At 47.2% G+C, this 6,572-nt stretch overlaps 1 pseudogene across 1 annotated transcript in view; it reads right to left on the minus strand.

Annotated features, from left to right (window-relative positions):
- Nucleotides 1-5,065: 5,065 nt before the first annotated feature.
- Nucleotides 5,066-6,572, minus strand: part of LOC308151833 (phospholipid phosphatase 3-like) — a 5,890-nt pseudogene continuing 4,383 nt past the window's right edge. The window contains exons 5-6 of the transcript in view: nt 6,194-6,369; nt 5,066-5,167 (exon numbers count right to left, since the gene is read on the minus strand). The product of the transcript in view is annotated as a phospholipid phosphatase 3-like (transcript). The remainder of the gene's footprint in view (nt 5,168-6,193; nt 6,370-6,572) is intronic.

Raw genomic sequence — 6,572 nt, forward strand, 5'->3', positions numbered from 1 at the left:
CTAGGGCGGTGGTGATCGGGGGCATAGAGCTGAGGGAGGAGGAGGAGGAAGAGGAGGAGAAGGAGAAGGAGGAGGGTGATGAGGAACAGGATACAGACATTGATTCTTACGACGATGATTCTTTTTTTCCTTCGTGACGGCCGCGCGACAGTTCCCTCCCGGGTTTGGTTATCGTCAAGACGATGATGATGACGATGATGAAGATGGCTCCTCCCTGTCTCTACCTCCTGGTCACCACGAAATGGTGTTCCCCTTTCACCATCATTTTTTTTTTTTTTACGTGATCCATATTTCTAAACGTAAAACACTCTCTCTCCTTTCCTTCTCTGGCTCTCTAAACCCCGCCCCCCTTCTGTGTCCCTCCTCTTCATTGGTGGTCACCATAGTTATTAATCCATTGAGTGTTTTTTTTTATTGGTTGATCGACTGGTTTTTGGCCACGCCCCCTCTTTGTGGGGAGCCTATGCCGTCGCGGCGTGGAGGAGGACTTATTCGTTGCCAAAAATGATTTCAAAGAAATGTGCATGACTTTATAGTGGCTCTGAAAGGCTAGTAGGGTTTTGTTTTGAGGTCTGTGTGTGTGTGTGTGTGTGTGTGTGTGTGTGTGTGTGTGTGCGTGCGCGTTGTGTGTATCTAGGTCTGTGTGTGTGTGTGTGTACACTACATACAGCCCCTTGTTAAATACTACAGAAAACTTCCTACAAATCAATGTGGGTGGGGGGGGGTCCCCCTTTTCCCCTGACCCCGCCCCACCTTGTACTCTAACCAATCCCCATCTGGGATCAAGCCCCCCCCCCACCCAGAAACCCCGCCCCCCCTGCTGGCGATAGAACACTTTGCCTTTTATGTGGTCGCCACCAACCGAAAAACGTTTGAACTCTGGAAAACCTTTGAACTTTGAACTCTGGACACCAACGACATGATACCCGGAACTCAACTGTTTAATCCTGAACCCTAGAACCTTGTACATAGAACCACGTCTGTCCTGACTGTCTTGTCTTGCTACAAAAGGTGAAGTAAACAAGTTAAAACAACTGAACCAATCAACACGCGTGTTGTTGCCGTGTCGACAGTTTTTTTTCGGATCGCAAAAACAAAACACCAGAGAGACACGAAGGGAAGGAAATGATGGAGGGAGGGGGGAGGATGATAGAGGGATGAAGGTGGTAGCCTAGAGCAGCGGTTCCAGTATTGCAAGTGGGCCGCCAAATCATGGGCAAAAAATTTGTTTTATTGACGTTTTTTTGTTAGAAAAACGTTTTAATTTTAAAAAGATAAAAAATCTTGGATTGAACAGCCTTGATCGTATTGTGTGTGGTGTGCGCCGATATTTCCATCCGAAAAGAAGAAGTCAGCTCGCTTCTTGATTGGCTACATTCCATCCCGGACTCGCGAACAGGGTTGCCAGATGGGATCTACATTTTCCACCCTAACCACAGTCTAAAACCTCTAATTCCACCAAAAAACCCCGAGCCCATCTGGCAACCCTGGTCGGGAGTCGGGAGTTGCCCACACACATAAGGATGTTTGGTCGTAAATATTGAACACATGCAACATTTACGATCTTGGTATTTGATCACCTGCTATATAAAACATCGCCGCTCGGCTTTAATGTTTTTTATTTATTTTTTTTGCCACGCTCCCTCTAGTTTTTCGTAAAATTACGTCGTTGTTTTGAGCGCTCGTGCGCGTTTCATGCGCGTGCACGCGGAAAAAAATTGCGCGTGCTGAGTGGGCCGCGAATACTGGAGAGATCTGTAAAGTGGGCCGTGAGTCCAAAAAGGTTGGGAACCGCTGGCCTAGAGGTTAGAGAGGCCGGCTAGCAATCGGAAAGTCTCTGGTTCGATCCCCGCCTCAGGAGGGAGCTGCATGTGACTTTGAGCAAGGCACTTAACCCCTAATTGCTCCAGGAGCACCGACTATAGCTGACCCTAGAGGGGTCTAGAGAAAAAAATACTAAATTCCAACAATTGATTGACAAGGATAGTCAATGGTCATTGGATAGTGGTGGTCTAGTGGATAGTGAGTTGGACTTGTGAGTTGGACTTGTGATCGGAAGGTTGTGAGTTCAAATCCCGCCTGAAACCACACCACTACTAGTGTGCCCTTGAGTAAGGCACTTAGCCCTCAGTTACTCCAGGGGGAATGTCCCTGTAATTCGTAATTGTAAGTCGCTTTGGATTAAAGGCGTCTGCTAAATGGCAAAATTAAATTAATTAAAATTAATTAATTAATTAATTAACAAGTTGATTGCATGGCAAATAAAACATGATTATTATTATTATTATTATTATTATATCTGCGCGCTTGATTGATTCAACGCAATGGAACCAATGGAACGCTCGCAAAAGCACAAGCCCCGCCCATCTGACCCCCCTCCAGGCAGACCCAAACAAACGATCACCGATCTCACAGATCACGATCGGTACAAAACAGTCAACACAAAGTACAGAAGGAAGAAAAAGAAAAGTCCTGCGACACTATTTGGACCGCCAGGGTCTGGAGTGTAGAAACGAGTCAAACCAATGTTTTAAAAAGTCGCCATTGTCTTTTAATGGGTGGTGTTGTGTGGAATATCATATCAGTGGTTACCCTAGTTACACCAGGTACATTCATGCAAAGCAGGACGCGATGAAACAATCAACAGCGGGGTATTCCATCAACGTGTCGCTAAAGGAAAGTGTAGGCTTATTTTGATCATAATAAGCCTGGATTTTCCTTTAGCGGCATTGGTGGAATACCCCCCTGAAGTCACAAACAACAACAACAACAACACCGTACATAAACAACAATAACTGATACATACATGTAGTACATGTTCTCACAGCTGGGCTCAGTCATCAACATCGCACGTAACACACTCTCTCACACACACGTTAACACACACACACACACACACACACACACGGTGGGCGGAGTCACGGAAATAGAGGCGTGGTCCTGACAGTGAGAAGGTCAGACACACAAAAACACACACACACACACTCTCTCTCTCTCTCACACACACACACACACACACTCACACACACACACACACACACTCTCTCTCACACACACACACACACACTCACACACACACACACACACACACACACACACACACAGCACAATGAGTTGCTCGAACGTTGTTCACACGAAACATTCAGTTCAGATACATTCACTGATTTTATGTACAAACCTAGACACAGAGAGATAGTTATGTTACACCTCCACTCCATTCATTACAATATGTGGCACAGTCTGATCATTTGGTCCGCATGTCGGCAACCAAAACGTTGTTGAGAATCACAACACAAACTCGCTAGTTAAGCCAACAATACTGCAACAACGCAATGGATTGGGTGAGTAATCCCCCACTGCTACCTAGTTAACTAGAACACTACTTTACATTGTTAGCAGGCTCACAAAACAAGCTGTGTCAGTTGACTAGCGATGTGTGTCAATGATTTTCAACAACGCGGAAACGTATTCACATTTTTCAAAAGAAAAGTCAGATCATGACATCGGATCCCGACATGAGGACCTAATCATTAGAACGTGACACATATGGAGGACAAACAACTAACCCTAGGGGACACCATTTTCCCAGACACAGACCATCACAGCAAACACTGTTTCCATGGAGACTCTCCATTGAATATGCTTTCTTTGTGTTGGTCTAGACTACATTTTTAATCTGGACGAAGCATGATCTCGGTCTGTCGAACCGACTTCATATATACCGTAGTGGTTTAAGTGCTAGTGGTATACAGCACCAGTCAAAAAGCTTGGACACACTATCCCATTCAATTGAATATTGAATGTTACGGTCCATGTGGGAATACGGTACATGTGGGAAAACTAGGGTTAGGGTTAGGTGCTATGTCCACTTGGTACATGCTGGCATGTCTAACGCTAACCCTAACCCTAACCCTACCCCTAACCCTAACCCTAACCTTAACCGTAGCACCCTAGCACCTAACCCTAACCCTAGTTTTCCCACATGTACCGTTTTCCCACATGTACCGTAACATATATATATATATATATACATATAGACTATATACAGTACACACACACACACACTCCCGTTAAGAGTCGAGTAGTGTGGGTCACGGTAAGGTCAACGATTAACTCAACAAAGTTCTTCACTTGGTTTCGTAAGGGAACCCTTTCCACAGAGGGGGTTTTATCGAACCCCCCAAAAAGGGAGGGGGGTCCCCGACACAGACAACTGAAGAACCTTTTTGGAACTGGTTTTTGTTGTTGTTGTTTTTACCTCAGAGTGGGAGGGGTTAAAGGTCAACTCAGACTGACCCAAAAAGATTATCATTCACAGAGAAAAAAAAAAAGAAAAAAAAAATACTTTTATCTAATCGTGATCTTAGAATGATAAGGTTCTATCTCCGTTTAGGGTAGTTCAGAGATATTGAGCGTCAAAGTTTTTACATTCCGTTATGTTTTGTGAGATGGAACCTTTGTATTTTATGAATTACTAACTAAAAAATGTCAACATTTTAAAAATAACACCACACAGGCATTAATAAACACCTAATGGATCCGATTATGTAAAAAACTCAATTTCGACAAACATTTAGATAGAACCTTATAATTCTAACATCACGTAATGTCTAATAGCTAATAGCAGCACCTAATTCTTCTTCATTAATGTCGGGAGTCTGCTTTCCAAAATATTATTAGATGTTTCATATAACGTAATATATTAAATGTGAATCATATTTCGTAAGGCACAATTAATGCCGGTCTTGCATATTTTTCTAGAGGGTTTAGACAAGGGTCTCTCTCTCTCTCTCTCTCTCTCTCTCTCTCTCTCTCTGATTACTGCGGTACTGTACATAATGCATATTCAGGACAGGTTTTGCTGCTTGCTATCACCCCCCCCTCTCTCTCCCTCTCTCTCCCTCTCTCTCTCTCTCCCCCTCTCTCTCTCTCTCTCTCTCTCATTTTCTTCCTCTCTTCCTCTCACCGTACAAATGGAGGTATTTGACAGGAAATGGTCTGAGATTCCTAGTCTGTTCTGTGTGAGAGAGAGAGAGGGGGAGAGAGAGGGAGGAGGGTCTCTCCTCTAACAGACCGTGTGCTGGGGGGAGAGGGGGGAGTCCAGGGAGAGGTTGGGGGAGAGAGGAGGGTGGGAGGAGCCTTTAAACATGGTGGAGATGTGGAAGGCCTGAGGGACACACAGAAACACACTGGTCAGACACACACACACACACACTGGTCAGACACACACACACACACACACACACACTGGTCAGACACACACACACACACACACACACACACACTGGTCAGACACACACACACAGACACACACTGGTCAGACACACACACACACACACTGGTCAGACACTCACACACACACTGGTCAGACACACACACACACACAGAAACACACTGGTCAGACACACACACACACACACTGGTCAGACACACACACACACTGGTCAGACACACACACACACACACACACTGGTCAGACACACACACACACACACACACACACACTGGTCAGACACACACACACACACACACTGGTCAGACACACACACACACACACACACACTGGTCAGACACACACACACACACACACTGGTCAGACACACACACACACACACACTGGTCAGACACACACACACACACACACTGGTCAGACACACACACACACACACACACTGGTCAGACACACACACACACACACACACACACACACACACTGGTCAGACACACACACACACACAGGTCAGACATACACTAGTCAGGTCACACACACATTGGTCAGACACACACGTTGACATTTCCGCATATTCAAATACACTCACACACACACACACAAATACAGTAATATCACACATTTACGCATGGATAAGAAGCTCAGATATATTACACACGCACACACACACACATACAACCCCCCCCCCCCACACACACACACACACACTCTCTCTCACACACACACACACACACACCCATACACTCCCCCCCCCCACACACACACACACGCATACACACCCATACCCCCCCACTCCCCCCCCCCCACACACACACACACACCCATACACTCCCCCCCCCCACACACACACACACGCATACACACCCATACCCCCCCACTCCCCCCCCCCCCCCACACACACACATACACCCCCCCCCCCCCCCCTCCACACACTCTCACACACACACACACACACACACTCACCACCCAGTAGGCTGTGAGCGCCCCCTGCAGGTAGCCAGTGATGACGTCGGAGGGGTGGTGGCGGTAGTCGGAGATGCGGGTCAGGCCGTGTACACGGCCAGCAGCACCAGGAGGAACTGCAGCAGGGCCCGTAGCAGCCTGGCCCCACGCCAAGACAACCTGGCCTGCAGGTAGAACTGTGGTGGGAGGGGGAGAGAGGAGGGGGAGGGGGGGAGGGGGAGGGGAGGGGAGGAGGGGAGGGGAGGAGGGGAGGGGGAGAGAGGAGGAGGGGGGGGGAGAGGGGAGGAGGGGGGGGAGAGAGACAGGGGAAGGAGGAGTGAAAGAGAGAGACAAGGGAGGGGGGGAGGAGAGAGAGGGGGGGGAATAGAGAGAAAGAGAG

Source organism: Nansenia antarctica (assembly GCF_963989245.1).
Source record: "Nansenia antarctica genome assembly, chromosome: 2".
NCBI lineage: Eukaryota > Metazoa > Chordata > Actinopteri > Argentiniformes > Microstomatidae > Nansenia > Nansenia antarctica.